Here is a 24,769-nt window from a genome sequence, read left to right as displayed (position 1 = left end):
ATCACAATATGTGAAATTCTAAATTACATTGATGTTCCGAGTTTTGAGTGTTAGGGGACAAGAACTCAAATAGTTCAGGAAATAGAAGGAGCTGAACACCATTTAACTAGACTCTCAAAATATCCCATCTAAAATTCTTGACAAGATAAAATATCACTGAAGATAACACTGATCATTGGGAAAACTTATAGATTTGGTTTCCACAGTACCATTTCTTGCCTGGGCTTGAGATTTTTTTCCTATTTTAACTTATATAAAAATACATTGCATATCCTGGGCACACCACAAAAAGTTTATTTATCCTTCTAACCATGTCATGTTTCTTTACATTTGGTTGGAAATATTGCATGAAGTTGTCTAATTGGGAGCTGGATTAAACAATGGAGAAGTAGAAAGATAGGTTTAAGTGTCTTACTTAGTTTATACTTTGTTTCCCAAAATTAATTAATGAATTAATTCCATAAGTTTATGAAAGCATTGTCCATTTCAGGTTTTATCAAGACTCATGTACCTTCCATTAGACAGATAGATATTCCTCAAGAGGAAGGGCGCAGATTCTTAATCTTGTCCCCACACCAAGCCCCCATTTTTTTCAAGCCCCTTTTTATCCTGCCCTCCACCCCTTACCAAACTTAATGAAGGTTTATTAAATGAATGAATAAATCAACCAATGAATTAACAAATGTCTTGCCCAAGAAATAATGGAAATCAAGAAACATGGGCAAAATACTTAAAACTTGAGAAGACTCAGTTAGATTGGAGACGGATTAAAAAGTCCACAGCCCATATTGTTCCAAAATAAATCAGTAAATAACAGAGACTTCCACATTTTAGAAAGAGCTCTGATATAAGATTATCCAGTAAAGTCTATTTTGAGTTGAATCCTATAGTATTAAACAAGTGTCTATTAGCAAAAAAATAGTAAAGATTACTGCAAACTAGAAAATGAAAATAATTATCAGAATCATTGCCTGACAAATCTGTTTTATTTTCCTTAGAGATACAGGTGCTGACATTGTTTCTGGATACACATGAAAGGTTGGTTGAGAACTGACAAAATGCCAGCTACTTACCTGCTCCAGATAAATATTTCAATTACAATTCCTATCCCAATTCACCCTTTCAACCTACCTCAAGGATTTTTGAATAAATGAAAAGGTTTACCAAAGTTCTATTTTATCTACATCCACATATTTACACCATGGTAATAAAATATGCTTTTTGTCTTTATAGAAGAGTTTCTAACTATTTGATTCTATCTTGGCAAAAGTTACCCTTCACCACCAAATTCAAATAGAACTTGTCCAGATAAAATTAGGAACCAACTTTTTGGTCACAAGTAATTTCCTTGTATATGCCATATGTCTTAGTTTTCAAAGCGTCCTTAAAAGACCATAAAAGTATTATTACAATGCTTGCAAATCTGGTTCTTTTTTTTATAAGCTAATGATGTGGGATGAGAGATATTTCATCTTTTATACAGTTATTTGACAGTGATGAATTTAATTCATTCTATCACATTGAATGATACATTTATATTCAGTATGTAGTTTAAAATTTCATAAATGATTAAAGTCCCTGTCGTTTTAATTATAATATGCAGAGAGCAGCCAGAACTTATTTGCAAAGAATAATGTACAAGTCAATAAATTTGGTGAGTACTCCTGACAACATATAAATAATGACTTTAGAAGTATAACTACCTGTAGTTGAAAACTAAATAACAAAGGTTCGTGTTTGGGTTTTTATAAACTAGCTGATCTAGCTTTCTATAGAAGCTCTTTGGGGTTATAATTTGCTTTACTAAATTGAAAATACAGTAATGTAATGACATTACATTAGTAGTGAACCAATTTCAACTAGAGTCCAGCTTGAAATAAATCAACCCTGGTCGTGTTCCTGCCCCTGGACCTTGGTCACTTGGAAAGGGCTTTGAGCACTCAGAGCTTCCCTAGAATCCTTTAAACCAGAAATTGTCTCCAAGAGAGTTTGACCTTCCCACCCAACTGGATGGCTCCACACTTGGGACCACATTGTCCCTGAGTTGGGTAGGGCCACTACCCACCCCAGACTGTATACTGCCACTTACAGCTGGAATCATTTCCATAAATAAAAGAGCCTACTTCAATCCACTTATTTATTCGTTTAGCAAATATTTACTTGCCAGACACTGCTCTGCCCTCTGAAGTTACAGAAATGAGTAAGACAGGCAAGGTCTGGCCAGAACCAGAGCAGCCTATACTGGATAAAGAATGAAAGAAACCAGATGATCAGAAATTTATGGGCATTATGGGATTACCTAGAATTATAAGGTGTGACCCAGTTGCTCTTAGACCTTACATTTCATTCACTTCGGTGCATTCTTCTCTACCTCACATTTCCATTTCAACACAAGAAATTAAATGTGTGCTGACAAAGGAGACAACCCCTCTTGTTTGAACCCTTCTTTAGATTCAGGAATAATTGAGATAATCTAATTACTTTCTGTCACTTAGTGATTCAAATGGGCATAAAGCAATCCCTCTTCTGAGCGGCATCAGAGGCCATCCCCCATAAAGGGTCCATTGGGAAAGTAGACATTTGTGTTGTTCCCGCAAACTCAGCACAGCGTAGGTAAGGTTGATCTTGGCCAACAGATCTAGTAGCTCAACCTTCTTGCTAACATTATGAGCATATGGTATCATTTGAGTAGACCAGAAGTGAAGTTTAAATTTGTGCCTCACATAAAGCATGTCATGACAAGCAGAGTCATCATTTAAGGTCTGTGCTAAGAACAGAAGACAGGAAAGAAGCTGAAATGCTAATACAATGTCACCTTCATTTAGTTTCAAACACTGGTGGCTGAATCCATATGAATCCATACCAGGAAACATTTTCCAAGATCATAGTTGCTCAATTTATGGGAAGTTTTGTCCATACTATAACTGCAGAGCTGAATCTATAGTTTTATCACAACTGGTCCCTTGGTTGTTCATGTTTCTCAGAAGTAAAGAAAGAGGAAAGGAAGGAAGGAGACATGGAAGGAGAGAAGGAAGGAAGAAAGGAAGGAAAGGAAGGTAGGTAAGGAGACAGAGGAGGGAGGGAGAGAGGGAAGGAAGGAAGGAAGGAAGGAAGGAAGGAAGGAAGGAAGGAAGGAAGGAGAGGAAGGAAATCAATCACTTACAAATATGGATTCCAAGCCTCCAACATGTGAATTTTACACACACAGAGGAACTGTTAACATCTCTGAGGACACAGGAAGATAAAAAGAGAGGAAAGTCTACTCTGTGATGCTCTAAGAAAATCTATACCCATTTTGATCCAGCACACTTCATCTCTTCTCCTATCCCATGATTCTGCATTCCAACCCTTCTGTTCCCAACCCGACCACTGAAATACAGGAGAAATCCTTGTGCCTGTTTCAGAACTGAAATACAAAAATGAAACCCTTAGCCTATCACCAAAACAGATGAGTTAACCATCGTCCCCAAGCGGGGTATCTGGTACAAACAATGACAGCCCTTTAACCAGACTGCTGCTGCAGGGTGACAGCCTAACGAACTGCCACCTAGAATCTCTCAGGGTTAATAAGCCACCTGTCTTGAAAGTAGCAGTCATATTGGTCTTTGAGGCCTATCCCAATACTTAAACTCTTGATGAAGTTCTTACTGTGCCAAAGGAACTTACTAACAAAGCCACTGAGTCAATTTAACCTAGGGAAACTGGACCCAGTAGACTAGGCTATCAGAGTTTTGTGTTGAGATAATTACTGCACTAAAGAGAGCATATGGGCTGTCAGAGCTGGCACATGGCCTGCGCCAGCTGTTACCTGGGCGCTTTGGAAAACCTACTGAACAGCATTTTGGACACAGCACAGCTCTGTGTAAGTTTTCTAAGGCTTCTACTGGGAGTTCTTCATAATAAATTTATTTCCTGTATAAGGGAGGATTGCACCCAGTAATGTAACTGGAACAAGCATGTTAAATTTTTCTGGCAGATCGAGTATCACTGGCTAAAAGGGAAAAACAATCTGGGGCATACACAGGCACAAAGCCTGCAAAGCCAGGAATAAGCAAAACATTAACTAGAACAGGTTCCTCTGTCTTAAAGAATGATAAAGGTAAACTTCACACAGGGAGAATTTCCCTGAAAACAACTGCTAGAGAAGGTAATTTATTTAAACATCTATCACAGTGTCTAGCACACGAGAAATGAGAGCTGTTATTTTTATTATTATACTATGAATCCTACCTAGTTAGACACACTCAGGATTCCCCAACAGCCGCAAAGTAGACCACTCTGCTAGAACTATTTCACCTCAGGAAAACATTTTTGCAAGAATGGATATCAAACTGTCAGCCAACAAATGTGCTTTTTACCAACAACAACTTTCATTTGTATGTAACACATTTTCTTCTAAACAACCCCTGAAACTTGACAGCCGTAGTCTCCGTGACTGACACTATTGAAATTCGGCTGCCCCTGAAAGTACCATACAGCCACAAGCCCCATGTAATGAAAAATCTGAGGAGAAACCAAGGAAAAACAAGGGGTAAAAGAAAGTTTTTCATACTAGAGTTGTCGTACGAAAAAACTAATTTCAGTAAACATGATCAAAAAGTAGGACGTTAATCATTGGGCTTCAATTGCAGTAATAATATTATCACATTGTAACTTAGATTAAACTTTCTTATTCAGAAATGATTTTTTTTCCCCTTCAAGAATGTCAGGGAGACTAACTTTGGGCAACAACAGATTCTCATCACCGAAAAGTCACTATAATATTGATCTGATGTTAGTACCCGAGCAGAAAGGAAGATTGGATTTTTATTTTTAAAGTCAGCTTCGTAATCTCTTTGAAAACAGATACGCAGTGAACATGACCATCACGGCTTTTCTCCACCTGTTTGAGAAGGAAAGTTAGCTTCCCTTCAAGGAATCACTTTTAAGCCAAGTTTACTTAACAAAACAGGTCTTGTTCAAGGTTTTCTTTTGAATCAGATACCACACCTAATCTTGATTATGTGAATTTACTTTGAGAAAATAAACAGCCATTAAAGACAAGCTCTGGAGGCATTAAGTCCAGTCCTCCTTTGTCTTATTTCCACAAGGACAGCAGGTTTGGGTTCCCAAAGATAGGCACGTTTCAGTGGAATGGGTACGTGTCCAACTTGGAAAAATTCGGTCATTAGATTTAAATTTTTAAAATGTATGCCTTAAAAACATTCAGGACATTTAGAAAATCTACCGCATTACATCACAGTAAGTGCATCACCGCATTATATTTTGCAAGCTTTAGCAAATAAAAAAATCCCCCAGAAGAATCTTAATTCTTATCTATGGAAAACATTAAACTGCTAAGCGCTAAGAACTGGAATTAGTCCTTAAATCTCTAATGAGAATAATAAAACATGAGTGCAGTTTGTGCTGTAACTTGATAAGGCCTGAATTTACTTGCTGTTAGGAAAAGTCACTGATCCAGCAGTATGGCTTTTTACTCCCTGAGGTACAGGAAACTGTATCTGTCCTCCAGGAGCCTCCTCTGCGGTAAGCACTTCTTATCAGTGCCATCAGAGGACCGAGATAGCAGGGTAATATCTAGTAACAGCAGCTTTATGAGATGATCCATTACTGATTTAAATCAATCTCAAGCAGGTAGTTCTTAACCCATTCAGAGCAGACCTGACCCCCTCCGCAGACGACCCTCAAACTCCTCCAGATACTGACTGTCTTCAAACTCCCCGGGAAGGCAGAGACGGCAAAACGCCACTTTTTTTGCCCCTGAAACTAAGCAGCTTTTAAAAATCTGGCTGCCCTGAAAGATTATAGAATTGAGCCTCCTGACCAGAAATTGAAATCCAATTTTAGTTGCAATGATCAATTCTGTGTTCACTTGGTAGATATACATAGCAGGAGCTTAATGAGCCTATTAGCAATTTGCTAAGACCCAACAACTTGCTGTGAGCAATGTGAAGATAAAACAACTCTCCTTCTACACTTGGGGAATTTTGTGAAAGACGTATTTGCTGGGAAGCAAGTCCCACTGTTTATAGGCACAGATCAGCATAAATGTGAATAGAAGAATGTTTAAGAGCAAATTAAGCCCTGCATTTCAGGAATTAAGTTAGCAGGGATGTCAGATGGACACACGATATCAGATTTTCATGTTTTAAATGAAAAGTGCTCTTGACTATCCTAACACTGGGAAAAATAAATGCTAAGAATAGACTTCAGGTTTCCGTGTACACTGAATGAATATATATATGAATATATATATATTCATATATATATACACACACACACACACAGATGTAAAATAATAGATTTCAGTGTGTGAGAGGGGCCTTAAATTTGTCAATTTATCCCACTAATTTTACAGAGAGAAAATGGAGGCTTTGAGAGATTCAATGACTTACCAAGGTCACAACTAGATATTGACAGAATTGAAATCTCCTAACACCTGCTAATGCTTTTTCTAGTATACCTTGCTGCTTTTAAACAGACATCTTTGTGAATACATATAATTCCACATACATATGAGATTTTAGCACTTTCTGGATTTCAGAGCTAATTCCAGCTATGAACAAAAACAGTAGTCATGTATTAAATATTTAAGATTAGTTATGTTGACTTTTGGTTGATGTTTTATTTCCATATCAATTAGATTTGAATACATTCACCTTTTCATTCAGTATCAGGGGTGTAAAGTGTCAAAGTCAGATACATACAGAGAAACAAAATTTGGTACTATGCAGCTACGCACAGTTTTGTATATCACCTTTCTTTTCTCCCCTACACAATGTTGCCGTCAAAAAAATTAGATAAATACTTGAACTTCTTCACTATTATTCAATCATTAGTTTCCAAACTCTCTGAACTTGGTGAAGTTAGTAATAACACACGGATTTGGCATTTCATTTTATTGCAATAGAAGTTAATGAAAACAAGTAGACCACAATGCTTCTGACAGTTACTTTGTAAAGCAAAAGCATGGTTTTTGATTTTTCTCAGATCAACATTTAGACATTTTTCAGTAGTGTAACTTTTTTAAAGTTGATTAAAGTTTCCCTTAATTAACGGCATCTGGCCGGCTACGGAACTGATTTCATTTTTCTGCTATTTTATTGTTTAAAAATGTATACTACTCAGATACCAGCAAGCTGAAAAGCAAAATGCCCTTTACCAACTTTGCTGCTAGAGATGCATTTCCTTCTCCTCTGCTATTTGTGTCTATTTCAGCTTCCAGACTCGTTCACCTGATCGTGTCCAATTGCTGAAGTGCAGACCACCACCTAGAGAACCACAATAATAGGCTTCCCCTTGAGAGAGCCACATGGGACTTCTGTTCCATCCTTTCATGTAGAAACGGCATGCAGGATATTTTATGATTCATTTTTTCCTTTTTGATAAGATATGAAAGAAATATCAAAAGAAATTCAGAGATATTTCTATTTTCTCAGAATGAGATGAAGTACGAGGAGCTTCTACTTAAGAAACATGCTATTTTTCCCTGGCACTCTGGGTTCATAAAGTGAGAAAATTATCTTTACTGCTATTTTTGTTTGATGTTTGAAGACAAGATTTTGTGTCTTTTTGCATTTTTACCCTTTCAAATTAAATCACCTATATCAATGAATGTACTTCACACAAGAACTAAGCAGAATGATGCCTAGCAACCGTGATTTTAGTAAGTACCAATAATCATTTTCTTATCAAACTAACAACTCAAAAAAGCAACACAAAACATACAAGGAGCAAAATCTTTAATGCACCCTCAGAGTAAAAGATACAATGTTTACGAACCATCTAATACTCCAGCAATATACTTTCAATACCTTCGATATTTAGTTAATATGAACCAAACATTTTCTATGTAACATTCATAATTATCTAAATATCATAACCACACGCTGCAGGTTTATAGAAACAGGCAAGTGGCCTTCCTCCTTTGTGTTATTTAACCACATTTTCTAACAAATTTTCAAATGTCAAGGTTGTTCCGAAGATTTAAGGGATGGGCTTTTTAATCATTTGTGTGCTAGAATCAAACTCATCCCTTCAACATGCTTCGGCTTTTCCATGATTTTATGAATTCAGATTCCGGGATGTTTTAGCAATCTTATCAAACCATCCCTTTAAAGAAAACCAGGATCAATGGATTTAGTATTACATATACCATATTTATTCAGTGGCCTAAAGCTATAGTTCTCCATGTCTTATCTTTGTAATACTTCATTTTCTTATGCAGGAATAGGAGCCCTATATTAATATATTGAAACCAGAGAAACATGCAACTGTGTGATCTTTGTAAGCACTCTGTGCCTTTAGAATGCAAGCTGGCAGCACTTTACCTTTACCAATGACCTTGTTTATAAATGATGTATTAACACATTTCAGAAAAGTTTGCTGCCAAATCACCTTTGGTCAATTTTACAATAAAAAACAAACAAACAAACAAAAAAAACAGTTGCCATTAGGACAATTTCAAGACATTTTTATCAGACACCATTCAATATTCCTCTACATTGGAAATGACAATCCTGGAAATTTAGAAGGCCTTTAAAAAGGGAACACTTGGAAAATTTTATAGAAATCTAAATCAAGTATTATACTTCAGTTGTCCTTCTCAACTCCGTTATAATAGCAAGGGTGAGAGGGCAGGAATTCCAGAGCAATTCGGTTATCTGTACACCAAATACAGATTGGAACTGGATTTTACTTTTTTTGCTTCTTGGGTATGCTCCTCTTGGAAATTTGATTTGAATTAAAAAAAAATGTATCTCCCTCTTAGTTTTGAATCCTCTCCCCCACCTTCAATAAGTATTATTCGTAGTATGTTCACAGAGAAAGGAAGATAAGTAATAATATAGTGCAGGCTCCAAGTCAAATCTAGCCCAGGACAGACAGCGTAATAATGATGTCATTAAGACTCCTCGCTGAATGGGATTCAGACAGGACTGTTGTATAGCTGCAGACATAAATCTGAAAGAACTTTTTGGCTACATTCTCCGACTTACCTTGAGAGATATTTAGGAGCTCCAACAACATGAGTTGAGAGAAATGCACTCAAAAGAAGGAGATGTGCAGACCGCAGACAAAGATGTAGGCCCTATAGGTGCATCCTTCTGAGATACAGGAGGAGACAGTTTGTTAAACGGGTAAAGACAGAGAAACAATCTGAAGAAGAAGAAAACAGAAAACAAATAAACCTTAATTCTAGCACAAATAAATGAGAGAAAGGCAATTGTAGGGCTGCTCAAAGCCTTTTTGCCTAGCTGAATGAAAGCAATCCCTAAGACTGAATGGGTAATGAGATCCTGGCTCCTGAGATTTTAGCTTTCTTAATCATGTTCATAATTAATTCAAGAACATTGATAATTTCATTACATTCTTTTTGTCTTATCAATAAATGATGTGCCTGCACTTTTGGTCCTGTGTACAGGGAGAGGAGAGATGCTTTGGGTAATATTGCACTAGGAATAGTGGATATATATGATCCAAAAAGGTGAAGTGGTAATTATTATCCTTGACCAGCCTTCTATTATCAGAACACGATGACAAGCAGCTACAAATAATTAATAAGCTTTTTATGCAGAAATGCAAAGCCTTTGAAGAAAAATACGCTGCAAGTAGAATTCCTTACCAAAGATTATGTACATAGCATAACACGCTTCTACAGAGAAACAGTTTGAAATGGAACTCACTAAAATGCCTGCATCACAAGTACAATAAGAAAATCAATAACTTGTTTTTTAAATATCATTTAAAAAAACTTTTCTTCGTCTTAATGTTTTATTAAAAAAAATTCTGTGTCCTTCCAATTGTCTTCCTAAAGTCCTTTCCAGGATCAACCTACAAAGATGTTAAACTGAACTCCCCACTCAGGAAAAACCTCCTTTTTTAGACCAAGACGGAGAGAGAGCTCTGTCATTATCTGTCAGTCATCATCAAAGGGTCCCTTTTCCTTTATGGGTTTCTATTCACCCCCATGTAAATTTTCACAAAGACATCACTCATTAGTTTCACAATCCATGTTCAAGGGTTGGAGGGAATGTTTAATGCCACTTAATAGCATGAAACAGAAAGGCAGCCTCGTCTGTCAAACCATTTAGATAATTAACATTGAATTAAAACCTGGTCAGTTAGGAAGAGCTACAAATATGAAAATTCTCCTAATTGATAAGAATAGCACTGCAGTTTTAAACACAAAGTGTGTTGCAAATAATTCATCCTCAAGTGCACACAAGTGATAAATGGACTAACATTTTTTTTTAAGTAGACCAATATGGTAGGATAATATTTCAGCAGTGGAAACCATTCCACAAAAATGTCTCTGAACTAATTGTGCTATTAAAGATGAAAACAACTCATACGATGCTAAAAAGTATGCATGTTGGCACTTCGATCTGATTACTAAACAAAACAGTCTTTGAGAAGACACTGCAGAATCACTTAGTAAGGCAAGCTGTTGCCCGTGACATTGATATATGGGACAGAGATGATGTATATACTGGGTGGCTTTATCAGTAAATCACTGACTCTATTTACTTCCCCAAGGAAAAAGACCTGTCCCTGAAAGAGAACTCTTTGTTAGAACCACCAGTAGGGGATTAATATTGGCAAAACATTCAATTTGGATATAGTCCTCCAGAAGATTCATAAAACAATAATTTAATAAGTTAACGGACAAAGATTTAGCACATTGGCAGCATACAATTGCCTAGAGAACATTAAGTTTCTTTATTAATTTCATCAAATAATTTCTCTGTGAATTCAATTATATAGGTTCTAGCCACCAGCGACCTATTTCTCAACTAAAGACAACAGATTTTAGGAATTTTAAGTCCCTAAAACAACTCTTCAATATAGCAGCACCATAAAGACCAACTGCTACTTAAAACACTACTGGATGGCATTTAAATTTAAGCTGAGATGTCAATTTTCATATGCTCCACAGATTTATAGACATTTCAGGTCTGCTTTTAAAGTTCCGGGTAGGAAGTAGACATTGCAAGTCCAATAGACCAAGTAAATACAGATCCACCTGAATTTCAGAGACAGAAGCTGGGACTATAAGTACTTTCTGTACAGTTTCAAAAGAGCAGTAAAATCTGAAAGACAAATATATATGATGCTGTGTGGCTTGCATTAAAGTATTTCAAAGCCTATCGATATTTACTACTTGCCTAAAGAGAAACATCAAGCTAGAGTTCTTGACACATCTCTCAAATTCTCCCCTGACAACCAACCTCCAGGTTGTAATGCTTTGACCTCCCAAATGTTTCCACAACCTGTCCATTTCTCTTTCCATTCTCAAAGTCACTACTTCCTTCAAGCCATCAGATCCCATTGCCTTAGTTTTGTTGTTTTTAAATATCCTTCTTGCTGCTTCTAGGCTCACTCTCTCTGTTTTCACACCCCTGCCCATCATCTTTTCAAAATGTAAATCTTACCGTGTCATTCCTCTGCTTAGACCATTCTTCTGTAAAAACATTTGCAGATCCTTTTATTCTGGCTCCTTTCTCCTCTTTACCTCTCCCAGCCTTACCTTTTAACCACACTTTATCCCAATCACCTGAGTTATTTTGTCTGTTGGATTGCTGTTTTCATTTGGTCTTTGGTACACACAGCGCCTTTGCCATATCAAGTGTTCAAGGGCCAATTATTTTCTAATTTGATTTTATAAGACGCCTGAAGATTTTTTTCAGTTGCTCTTTGTAATTTCTCAAAGTTCCCATTGAAATCAAGACATTATCACTGGAATTGGTGGTTCTACTTCAGTCGATTCTTGCTATAGTGTACCGGTGGGCTCTAGTGCTGCACCACCTCTTTGCCAGTCATACTAGCCACTCACCTTGCTATCATTTTCTGTAACCTCTGCTAGTTGCTTCCCCACAGAACTCAAGTGTCAAACATGAGCTAAAAGTTTTGTCTATGTCTAAACTTAATCAAATGTAGTCTATTCTTGAAAAAGCAGGGTATTGCTCCTGATGTCTCATTAGAGTGACATTCTTGCTCTTTGCCAAGATTATTCTACCAGTCTCCAATACATTTTCATGTCCTCTGTTGTACATCTGTGTTGGAGTCGGCATGGGAAGGTGAAAGTTATTAGATCTGAGAAAACCAGATAAAATGGCTCAGATATAGATCATATAAATACATCAAAATTTTTGTACATTTTGGCTGCATTTTTAAATTTTTCTCTCTCACTTCCTGAAAATGAATTTTTTAAAAAAATGTTTAATGAAGGGGAAAACATGTATTCGTTGCTTTTTATATACGAGACATTTTGTGTCCCTTCAGTATTGTGGCAGTCAGGAGGAATTCAATCTAAAGACACCAAAGGGTGTATGGAAAATAATGGGTGCTCAATAAATCATTGTTGAAATAATAAATAAAAGTAAATTGAGCCTATAAAACCCAACATCTGGGACATTACTCTGCATTTCCACCTGATTGCTTTGTAAGGAAAATTCAAATTTGGTCAATTCGTTGTTAACTAGGGTATAGAAATGTGTGACATATTTTTGCAAAGATTTTCATCAATAGTTAATTTCTTAGAAGTTTGAACACTTATGGTGTTCTAGAAATTCCCTGATCAGTCAGAACTTGCTTTCTGATGATGCCAAATAAATGTAGTCTAATTGGAAAATAGTGTCTTACCAGAATAAAGAGAAAGGGGAGAGAGCAAAGGCATGACCTTTTGTTTATAAGGAATTAAGAAAGGACACTTGAGGGGTGAAGTTGTAACAGTCCCAGGTGAGAAATAGCCAAGGGGCACTAGAAGGCTGGAACCACGTGGTCTACATGGGTTGAGCTGCTTTGCCACTCGACAAAAACAGGTTAGTAAATTTCACTCTACTGTCTTAGTCTATTTCTTGATACTGGAAATAATTTCAAAATTTAAATTTTATTTTAGCAGAGCAACAGAGAATAACACTTAGGGAATAACTTAGAAGAATGTGATATTTATGTTATCAATTAGACATAAGGAGAAAAGTGCATATATTTTACCATTTTCTTGTCCCCTTTTCTATTTCAGAAAGTCACTTTCTTCTGCTTTACATCTGAGTTTAAGAGTCCTTTTTCTAGGTGGAGATTCAGAAGCCCAGGTAAGAGTTAAAACAACATCCTCCAAATATAAACGAAAAAAAAAAAAAGAGAGAGAGAGAGAGATGGCTTTTCCGCAATAATTCCTTAGGTAAGAGATAATACCTGAACTTACAAGTTTAGAATATTTTAGAATTTGGAAAGGTCAGTGAACTACCTAGAACCCACATAAGTAAGATAATATTCTACTGGAATAAATTTTTTTAGAAGCATACTGAGATGTTTTACTTTAATCTTTTTCTCTCTTTTTTTTTTGATGGACATCTTTAGAAGCTGTTTCTTAGACAATTCTAAATGCTCCCTTAATCTGAAATGGTGTATATTAAATATTTAGCTTTTCTTGATGATGTGAGCCAGATTTGTGACAGCTCAGCACTACTGCTGTGTAAAACCACAGCCTTAGAGATATGTTCATCGTACCTGCTCCATGTTGTAGATAAACCAAGGCTGAGGGAAGCTGAGTGTCTGTGGGTCACAATACTTGTAAACGATGGAAGTAGCATTTCCCCTCTTACTGGGTATGGCCTCTAATGCAATGTAGGTGATCTAAATGACAAAGATCAATTGAAATAACCAATTGTGAATTACCCTGCTTTATCTTTGACCTACCATCTCTGTGGTCTTCCTTCTCCATACAGCTGTCATTTAGAAATAAGAAATTTCAAGATTCCAGTTGCCATGGATTTCTTTCCCAAAAATCTTCCCAGAGATCACAGAATTTCCAGATTTGCAATAAGTGAAGAGATTCAATCTACACTGTTCAGAGTGGAGAGAAGGGGTGTGCTGTTGGAATCACCTCTGGGAGAGAGTAAGCATGTCTAAAATACTGGAGCCTCACAGAGGGGATAGGGCTCCATTAGGACAGAGGAGGGCAGCATTCCAAGATAACCAGGTAGGCTCCTACTGAGGTAGGGATAAGAGAGGCAAGGGGTTAGCATGTGCCCAGGCAAGGAATTAGCGTGTGATATATGGCAATTCTGCTTCAGATTAAGGGAGCATTTAGAATTGTCTAAGAAAAAGCTTCTAAAGATGTCCATTTCGATCCTGTTTTGGTTGTCACAACAGGATGGAGGTGCTACGTACATCTAGTGGGCAAAGGTCAGGGATGTTGCTAAAAATCTTGCAATGTGAAGGACAGCCCACCCAAAATAAAGAAGTATCTGGCCTCATAAGTCAATGAGGCCAAGACTGAGGAGCCCGGTTTAGGTCCTTTTTGAATTCCTTTCTTTCTGAACTCCTTTCTTCTCCATCTTCCCTCAGTCTTGTTGAGGATCGAGTTGGGTAACAGAGAGAGCACATAAATTTCCTCTTCATTCTCTTCTCATTCAGGCAGCTGGAGTGAGCTGGAGTAAGTCAGTTTCCCCTCACATTCCCCTTCCTCAGGTTTCCTGGTAGCCTAGTGGTTAAGAGCATGGGTTTTAGAGTCACATAGGCATGGTTTGGTCCTAGATTGGCTATAGGATTATAGATAAATTATTTATTTTATTTAAGCTTCAGTTTGCACATCTGTAAAATGGACACCATAATAGTACTTAGCTCCCAAGTGAAGGTCAGAGTCTTTTCTCTATTCTTACTACTGTTCATGGCCCTTGTCTAGATCTCAGGGGGGGGGGGGTTGCATGAACTACTCATGCAAAACTACTCATGAACTACTCATGTCATATTTTCTGCATTGGACATTAGCTACTAGTTTGGGCTGCTCTGCAAATCTGTATCTCTTCCCTCTGGGGGAACCACTCCCTTTCTCAATCTAAGTCATTAAGCAAGTCTTTCCCCTGGGTCCAGGTGTGTACTAGGCTTGATCTAATTAGAATGTTCCACCTCCCTGGCCACAGTAACTAGTTTGGGGATGAGAACCAAGTCAGGCCAGCAAGGATTTTGCTGGAGCTATTGGGAAATAGATGTTCTCTTTTCTCTGGGATGATTTCCCAATAATAGAAAATTCATAGAACCAAGGAGCTGGCTAAACATAAAGCCAACCCAGAAGGAAGCAGAACCAAAAGATGCAAAGAACAAGACAGAGATAGGCAAGTTCCTGACAACACTGGCTGAGAACCTGGATGCAGCTAGTCCTGTAGCAAGTTCAACTTCTAGATTTTCCATTACATAATTTTTTTTCTTTTTTGCTTAAGTCTATATGAATAGATTTCTGTCATTTACCAAACCACAGGCACAAATCTTGATTTCTCCATTTTTGTATTCTTCATACATCCTATTACATCACTTTTGAGATTATAGGACCTCAAAAATGTTCAGCTAGATGGAATCTAATTCTTTTGAGAAATGGGTTACCTCAAAATGGAGGGATGCAGGAAAAACAGAGGTGAAGTATGGAAGGGTGCACCTAAAGGCCAAGGCACAGGGGTCGCTATAAAGAATGAAGACTCCTGGGGAATGGGCAATTGTTAGGTGAGGTTAATAGAAATTTTAAGCTTCAGAGCTGGTGCAGAAGGCTATATTCAGAAAAGAGTGAGGCAGGAAAGGAAGTGTAGCAATGATTATTGCCATTCTGAATTGGGCATGGGTCAGGGAAGCACAGACAGTCAAAAAGATGCACAAACAAATTCTAGTCTTCAATGAGTGGGATGGGAGCAGTTGCACCACCAACATGGTGCCGGGGAAGGAATACAACTCAGCTGCGCCCCCTCTGGGCAAGTATGATGCAGCAACAAGAAGATCCACAAGCAGGCCTCAATGGGGGGCTTACCAGGATCATAATTTTCAAATTCCTTCATTCGCTGAGTTTCTGCTTCGTTCTCTGCAAAATACAGTTAAAGATCATTTTTCAGACTGATGGGGATGTCTAAATGAGATAACATTTGTAAATGTGCCCAGCAGTGTCTACCAAAAACTAGACATTTAAGTCCTTTTGGGAAAGAGGCAGAACAAAGCGAAGTACCCAAACTTACTGAAAAGGTTTAAGTATCTAAATGCATCAGATACCCTACAAAGTTCTGGGGAGGCAAAAAATGTAAGGCAGTCCCTTCCCTCAGGGAACAGTTTAGTAGAAAGCACTGGCAAGTAAGTACCTTAATGAAAACACCCCTTGATTACGGTAAAACAGAAGGAGAAACAAACTAAAACCCAGGGAAGAAAGTGATTCACTTTGCCTTTGCAAATCAGAAAGGGTTTAATTAGCTCAGGCTTCAGAGTTAAAGAGGGTTTTAAAGAAATAGGGCATTTAGATGGAGTGTAAGAAGAATCAATAGGAATTTTCCTGAATTAAAAAAAATAAATGTACAAAGAAGTTTTTGTAAGAAATAGAAAATTTCCAAAGTCTGTTTCAAATGAAAACACTATGGTTCTGATATAGAGTTTATAAATAAGCACAGGTGGAGATATCCAACATGATTAGCCATCAAGGAAACACAAATTAAAACCACAACTGTCAAAATAACTAAAATGAAAAATAATGACAACACTAAATGCTAGTTAGGATGTGGAGAAATTGGATCTTTCCTACACTGCTGGTGAGAATGTAAAATACTACAGCCACGCTAGAAAACAATTTAGTAATTTCTTATAAAATTAAACATACCACTTCCATACAACCTAGGAAATTGCACTGTTGGCCATTTATCCCAGAGAAATGGAAACCAATGCTTTTGCACAAAATGTAAATATGTATATAATATAATATATGCATATATATGTTTGTAGCAACTTTACTTGCAATAGCCCAAAATGAGAATTAGTCCATGTCCTTCACTTGGCCAGTGGTTAAACAAACTATGGTATATCCAAATAGTGGAATAGGACTCAGCAATAAAAGGAAGGAACTATTACTTTTTTAAAATATTTTATTTATTCATTCATGAGAGACACAGAGAGAGAGGCAGAGACACAGGCAGAGGGAGAAGCAGGCTCCATGCAGGGAGCCCAATGTGGGAGACTCGATCCCAGGACTCCAGGATCACGCCCTGAGCAGAAGGCAGGTGCTCAACCGCTGAGCCACCCAGGAGACCCAAAGGAAGGAGCTATTAATAACAACTTAGGTGACTCTGCAGGAAATTATGCCAAATGGGGAAAAAAGCCAATCCCCAAAGGCTCTACACTGTTTGATTCTATTTGTATAAGATGTTTGAAATGACAAAATTTTAGAAATGGAGTTAGGAGTAGTGGTTACCAGAGGTTAGTAATAGAGGAGGGGACAAAAGGGAGATGAAGGGAGTCCTTATGGTGATAGGTTTGTTCTGTACTTGGTGGTGGTGGAGGATACATTAACCTACACATGGCATGAAAATGGTTAGCAATAAATAGCACCCATACACATAAGTGAGTACAAATAAAATTGGGAAAATCTGAATATAGTCGGTAGGTTGTGTAGATTATATTATTGTCAATGGTCTATTCGTCACTATAACTATAGTGACTATAACTATAACTAGTCACTATAGTTATTTCAAAATAGCGCCATTAAGTGAAGCTGGCTACTGTGTACTAGGATCGCTCTGTATTCTTTCTTTTTCAGAGATTTTATCTATTTATTCATGAGAGACGTAGAAAGAGAGGCAGAGACATAGGCAGAGGGAGAAGCAGGCTCCCTGCAGGGAACCTGATGAGGGACTCTATCCCAGGACCCCGGAAGCATGACCTGAGTCAAAGGCAGACGCTCAACTGCTGAGCCACCCAGGTGTCTCGCTTTATATCATTTCTTATGACAGCATGTGAATCAACAATTATCTCAATAAAAATGTCAATTAAAAAAGTCACTATAGTGGGGCGCCTGGTGGCTCAGTTGGTTAGGCATCTGACTTCGGTTCAGGTCATGATCTCAGGGCCCTAGGATTGAACCCTGCCTGCGTCAGGCTCCACGCTTAGCAGGGATTCTGCTTCCCTCCTCCCTGCCACTGCTTGTGGGTGTGCTCTCTCTCTCTCTCTCTCTTTCTGTCTCCCTCTCAAGTAAATAAAAAAATCTTTTTTAAAAAGCCACTACAGTTCTGTATTATAAAGTAGCTGAGGCTTCATTTAACATAATTTAGGAAAGATTTTAGTTCTTTTTATCCTATAAGGATTTGAACTCATAATTGCAATCAGAGCTTAATATTTGCCATAAATGGAATTTCTTTTTTTTTTCATAAATGGAATATCTTATCCCATGTCAGCTTACCCCAGCTCAGGTCAACCCTCCTTCCTTTGGCCTCAACCACACACTGTGTTCTACCTTTATTCTAGTAACTCTGCACTGATTAAAGTCCTTTTTCTTTTTATGCTATGACACTAGAATGTATTTCAGTCATCTCCTAGGCACAACGCCGCCCCACATTCCCCAGCTTCCCTGGCAGTTCAATATGACTTTGTGACTAAATTTTGGGGAATGGAATATGGGGCAGAGGTGATATATGTCACTCCTTGTCTTGATCTGTAAACTTCTCTGGTGATCTGATGCAAGGGTCCAGCAGAGGACCTCACAGCCTTCGGAGAAAGCAAGCACACGTTGGAGAAGCCTGTAATGGAGTGACAGTGAGAAGCCCGCTCCCCATTAAGAAGTAAATTTATATAGTGTTAAGTCACCGAGCGTTGGATGTTTATATATCAGAGAACATAGTGTTATTTGCTTAGCTAATGCATATACTCGTCTCTACACTAGACTCTGGGCTCCTTAAGAGCAGGAACTGTGTGTTTTGTTCACTTTTACATTTCTGAAGCCTAGTACAGCGACAGACACAGGAGAGCTGCTCATACATGCTTGCTGACACTCATGCCCCCATTAGTGAACAGACTTTTACCTCATCTGATAGTTCATTGTCTTTGACACAACTATTCTCACCCTTGAATGTGGTAGAAAAACCTTAGGATTTCATCCGGAGTCCAAAGATTCACTAATGGCCTTGAGAAGAAGCAGTGCTCAGATAAGCAAAGGTATAAATCATGGTACTTGGTTACTTGATTCTGCCCTTAAATACATCCCTTTCTTCTGTTTTGCAAGTTAAAAGCACATTTGGTTTTTCAGAACCTCACTGATTTGAATGTAATTTATCCTTATGTTCGATGTTTCACTAAATAAATGTTACTGTAAAAATTTAACAGCAAAAAGCTCTAGTGAGAGCCCGTATTTAGACATCTTCATTATTTTTTAGAAAAATACCACAAGACACTACTGCACTATGAAATTGTATAAATAATTAAAATCAAACCTCACACATCAAAATAAATGACCTAAATATTTTTCATGATATATTATTCTTTTACTTAGTGGGTTGGCTTGATTACAGGAGGATTTGCAAAACTTCACTCATCAAAAATAGGTCACTACTTCATTTGGGTGAATTTATGACCATGGAATTCTGGAATTATACTTCATAAAAAACTTATATACTTCTTTTGGACCTTATCTAAATATGTATAGGCATCATATTTTCAAATCTCAAGAGAAAAATAATACTAACTTGTTTAATTTATGCTTTTATAAATATTTACTTTGCCTTAAACCAGTCTGTTTGTGTACTATTTAATATCCCCTTATAACAATATTATGTTAGCATTTTGATTACTGTGAATAGTTACACAATTCACAGGGATACCTATACTATCACAGCATTTAACAATTGTAAAGACCTTCTGGTCCAATACCTTTATTTACAGAAAAAAGAAACTAGCCCCTAGAGGTTATATGGCTTTACAAGCTCGCATTGCAATAAGCAGAAGAGCCAAGTTAAGAACCCATGCTTCCAACTCTGGCCAATAATGCCTTAGAATTCTAGAAGTCAAATTCAATATTGATTATAAGATCTTATAAGCTAAAATATGAGTTTTGCTAGGATTAAATTATTTATGTGACTTTATTCTTGTGATTTAAACTCATATAATTACATATGAGATGAGTTGAATGACAATTGACTAGGTTATGATTTCTTACTATTTAATTCAACATTTATGAATTTAAATTGTATGGGGCTTTCTTTGGAGATAACTTTTCTTCCAGCTCCAAAGTTGTTTTAAGCCCCTCAAAAGTATACAGCCCTGTTAGGAGTTTCAGTCATCACCATTATTATTTTTTCTTTATTTTTATGGCTTGAGTGTTTACACATAACTCTCTAATCCATGTGAAATTGATTTTGTTCTATGATATAAAGCGAAAACTGAAATTTCTGTTTTTTCATTTAACTAATCTTCATGCTTTCCCCCACTTACCTGCAATGCCTTTTTATCGTATACGATACTCTTTTAAATAATGGGTCTGTTTTCAAGTTATTCATTCTATATTATTGAGTAGGTTTTTATATTAGCGTAGTATCTGTAAAGATAGACTGGTAGTAAAGAACAACCTCAAAATAACAACGGTTTAGCAAACCCTAAATTCTATTTCTATTTCTCACTCAAGTTGTATGTCCAATGGGTCAGTAGGGGGCTCTGTTTATCACCATCACTCAGGAATCCCAGCTGTCCAAGGACCTATCTCCACATGTGCTTCCAGCATCACAGAAGTCATGCTGATGTCTGCCCAAATGCATATTACTTTCGCTCTGTACTTTTTTCTCCCTCAATAAATTTCGTAGATCTTTTTTACTATGGGCCATTCAATCATCTTGGGAAAATTTTTCCATGACAAAAAAGTGTTAATTTTTTTAAAGATTTTATTTATTCATGAGAGACAGAGAGAGAGAGAGAGAGAGAGAGAGAGAGAGGAAGAGACACAGGCAGAGGGAGAAGCAGGCTCCATGCAGGGAGCCCGATGTGGGACTCGATCCTGGGTCTCCAGGATCACGCCCTAGGCCAAAGGCAGATGCTTAACCGCTGAGCCATCCAGGGATCCCCATTTTTAATATTTTCATCATTCATGCAGGTTTTCTATGGAGTCAGGTTTGACCATGTATGATTTTTCCCCAAATAATCATACATCTCATTTAGACTCAAATTGTTACTATAAAATTGTACATAGTATGCTCATGCAAGCAGTTATTATCACTTTTTTAGCTCTAATTTCATATATTTGTATTTTATCTCTTTAATTATTAATTAGCTTTACTGTTATCCAGTTTTTTGAATTAAAAAAAAATAAACCAGTTCTTAGATTCACTTTCTAATCATGCATTTTTGTCTTCTAATCTACTAATTCCTGACTTCAGCTTTATTATTTTCATCTTTTTTACTTTCCTGTCAGCTTTTCTTTTTCTTCTTTTAACTGTTGAGTTCAGTGATTAAAATGATTCACATTGTCTCACTTCTAATAACTAATATTTTCCTTTAAATACACCACACATTGATATATAATAATAATATTCTCATGTTTGCATGCTTGAAGTACTCTACAACTTCATTCTTGATTTCTATATTAACCAAATTATTAGGAAAGCAATTTTCTTAGCTTTTGAGGGCCCGAACATCTGTTTAAATTTTTTTAATAAAATTTATTGCTTATTATATTACAGTGAAAGAATTTGGGCTGAAAGCCTTATAAATCATAGTTTCCAAATTCTCTAAACTTTTACGAAGGGCATACATACATACATACCATGTGTATAGATATACTTGATCTTCAGGATTCTAGGATACATTAATCCATAATTCGACTCCAGATGTACTGGACACTAGAAGGAATAGTATATGCCAAAAGAGAAGCTGCTTCTATGTTGGCCAACAGGGAAGACATGTCCTAACCAGTAGATGATAGCTGCCCAGTTATCTGCTCTTACTTCTTCACCTGAGAGCCGGGTTGAGAAAAAGAGTCAACATTGTCCTTCATCCTGCAGACCAGCCAGTCATGCTGTTCAGGTCCCAAGTGTACATGCGAGCTATAGTTGGGTTCTTCAGACCAGTGTCCTCAGACCCCAGATGGCAAGACCCCCTCCCTCCTGGACTCTGCCATATGGTTGAGCGTTAGCTTTCATTTTCAGAGCATTCAAGCCCTTCAAATTTTTCGTCTTCATTCTTTTAATACATTTTAAATTTTGACTAAAATATATGCACCTTGACCCATCTTTCCCTTGTTGTTTGAAGTCAATCAACAGGTATTTTCTTCTGTTGCTCTTCATGTCTGTGCATTTTAGGCCCCCAGGATACATTTTGGAAGCTTCCAAGAGCCTGTGTTTTTCTAAAAGATACTGTGCTCTCTGTGGGCATATTCATGGGAAGCAGAGAAAGGTCATATTAGGGACTGCTTTCTGCTCATTACCAACATGCTCATGAACATGGGTGGGTTTTTAAAAGTCAACATATGGAACAAAGACAGTAAGTCATGCAGACGTTGTTTCTATACCTGCACTTCCAAATTTTCACAGCTAAGAGGAGTAATCACACAAATAAACAAGATATTTCTAGGGTTTAGCACATGGTCAGAAACACTGCTTAGCTTTTAAATAATGCTTACACTTTCTCTTAGTAAAATTCAGTACCTGGATGCGAAGAGCCAGTGCAACACTCAGTGTTTGAGATGATAATCAAGGGTCCATGGGAGGTCAAGCTCTGATTCTGTAGAGTCACTGAAAGATATCTCACATTAATCTTTTTAATTATAGGTTACATAAAAACTTTAAAAGCAACTGGCACAATATATGCCTGCTTAAATAGCCTTTATTTTGAATGCTAAACCAATTATACTTTTCATGTAAATTATTAAATTGCTATGTATGGTATTAGTTCCACTTGTTAAAATCTCACTCAAGTGATATTATCTGGATTATGTTTAACACACAATAGTGTCTGAATAACTATTAATTAGTATACACATAACTCCTTAATAAAAGTAAGACTATTTCACAATCGTATGCCTGTAATTTTCAACATTTAGTAGAGGAATGGGGATCACGCATTTTTTAAAAGTAAGAATAAAAATCTTCTCAAAGTCCCATAATATAGCAGTACATGATTCAGCAACAGCTCCTCTAATGGCCCTGAACTTTCACATCTACAAAGGATGATAGAAAATGGGAGTGGGGGAGAAAGGTGAACTGGCCACACAATTTTATATACAAAATATAAGTTTCAAGAGGATATTGAAGCAAAAAAAAAACAGGCTTAAATTTTTTTCCCTTTTGTTAATATTTTGTCCTGTATGTTTTATTCTCAAGTACACAAAGCCTCCATCAGTACCTGCCACATGCAGAGTAGGTACCAGGGACCGTGGTAGATAGACGCATGGGTAAAACTTCCTGTCTGCCCTTTTAGCACTGAAATGGACACAAACACAAACAACTCCAAGACTAAGTTGCATACGACAAAAGATACAATGGAAAAACCTGAAAGTTTCTGTGAAACTGTAGAAAAGGACAGAGGAATTCCATCTCCAGTGACCTGAGAAAGAAATTAGGATTTAAATTACGGCTGGAAGGATGGGATGACTGTAGGGGGCGCACAACTTCATGCCAACATTGCCAAGTATTAAATGCCTGTATGGAGACCTTGAGGCAGGACAGCAAAGAACTCTGATGTGGCCAAGATGTGGCCCTGGATTTGAGGCCAACCACTTTCCACCACACGGTTCAATCCAATGGTCCTGCCCTTCCCTGAAAAACGTGCAGTTAATGTTGACTCTATTTCATTCAGTGATTCCCAGAAGACCAAAAGCACAGTTGGCTTCCAACAAACAGGGTCAGCTTTATAGAAAACTATGCATATAGGAGAAGCCTGTGCCTACTGGGAGAGCAATCTCAACAATAACCAGGCTTTCCTCTCCTTCAAAGATAAGCGATCACTCTGCTCACTTTCTATATAGGATAAAATGCCATACAGATCAAATGCTTTACAGATCAAATGACATCAAGCACGCGTGAGAGCTTTTCAAACCATAACATTCCACATAAATGTCAGGTGCTGATATTACCATAATAATCCTGGGTGAAAAGAAACATAGTAAGAAGGGAAGTAGGGAGGTACTTCTCACCTTCACTCTAAGCTCCCAATCCTGGGTCTAAGAAAGAAGAAATATCTTAATTATCTTAATGACCCGATGTTTTTCCACATCCCTACCACCCTCTCGAACACTCCTACATATATGGAGAAGAGTAGGTAACCCTTTGACTCCTTGGAAAATTTGCAAAGTTTGAAATAAGAGAGTGTTTTCTCAAACTTGAACACATCTAACTTCATGATTTTTGCTAGAACCTCATACAGCCTATAACATTTACTTAATTTTCTTTGTGTTAACTTCTTTTAAAAAATTCATTAACCTAAAAATGAAATTTTATATTCCCACCATAAGTGGAAAAATAGTAGTGCTGGTCATAAATATAAGGTAACCAACCATATAGCATAAACAATGTAAACCAAAAATAATATTATAAACTGTCAGGAGATAAGGTTGCTTAGCAAAGGCTGTACAAATGTAGCAGGTGGAAGCAGTAGAGCAATGACCTAGACAACCCATAAGACTCATGAGAAATAATAAATTGTTGCTCATTTAAACACCAAGCTTTGGGGCAGTTTCAAAGCCAAACTGAATCATTCAATGATAGCTCTTCTTACACTTTAACATGCATACAGACCATTTGGATATTTTATTAAAAGGCAAATTTTGATTCCAAAGGTCTGGATATGGCTTAAGATTCTGTGATACTTACCTGGAAAGATAATACCAATGCCCTTAGCCTGTGGATTCCATTTTGAGTAGCAATATTGTATAAAAGTATAATCTTTTTCTTTACTACTTTTGGGGTATTGTATTAGTTTGCAAGGGCTGCTATAACAAAGTACCACAAACTTCTGGAGGCCAGAAGTCCAAGCTCAAGGTGTTGGTAGGGTT

At 37.2% G+C, this 24,769-nt stretch overlaps 2 long non-coding RNA genes across 2 annotated transcripts; one reads left to right on the top strand and one right to left on the bottom strand.

Moving 5' to 3' along the window:
- Positions 1 to 1,009: 1,009 nt before the first annotated feature.
- LOC111091663 lies at positions 1,010 to 14,892 on the top strand. The gene is made up of 4 exons (XR_005376426.1): positions 1,010 to 1,038; positions 7,219 to 7,666; positions 13,022 to 13,091; positions 13,728 to 14,892. It is a non-coding gene; the product is annotated as an uncharacterized LOC111091663 (long non-coding RNA).
- Positions 12,985 to 22,795, bottom strand: LOC111091664. The gene is made up of 4 exons (XR_005376427.1): positions 22,425 to 22,795; positions 21,545 to 21,733; positions 15,797 to 15,847; positions 12,985 to 14,485 (listed from the first exon to the last, which is right to left on the bottom strand). It is a non-coding gene; the product is annotated as an uncharacterized LOC111091664 (long non-coding RNA).
- Between the last annotated feature and the right edge of the window lie 1,974 nt (positions 22,796 to 24,769).

The sequence above is a fragment of the Canis lupus genome, chromosome 22, assembly GCF_011100685.1.
Source record: "Canis lupus familiaris isolate Mischka breed German Shepherd chromosome 22, alternate assembly UU_Cfam_GSD_1.0, whole genome shotgun sequence".
In the NCBI taxonomy this organism is placed as follows: Eukaryota; Metazoa; Chordata; class Mammalia; order Carnivora; family Canidae; genus Canis; species Canis lupus.
This window is presented reverse-complemented; position numbering and strand designations above follow the sequence as displayed.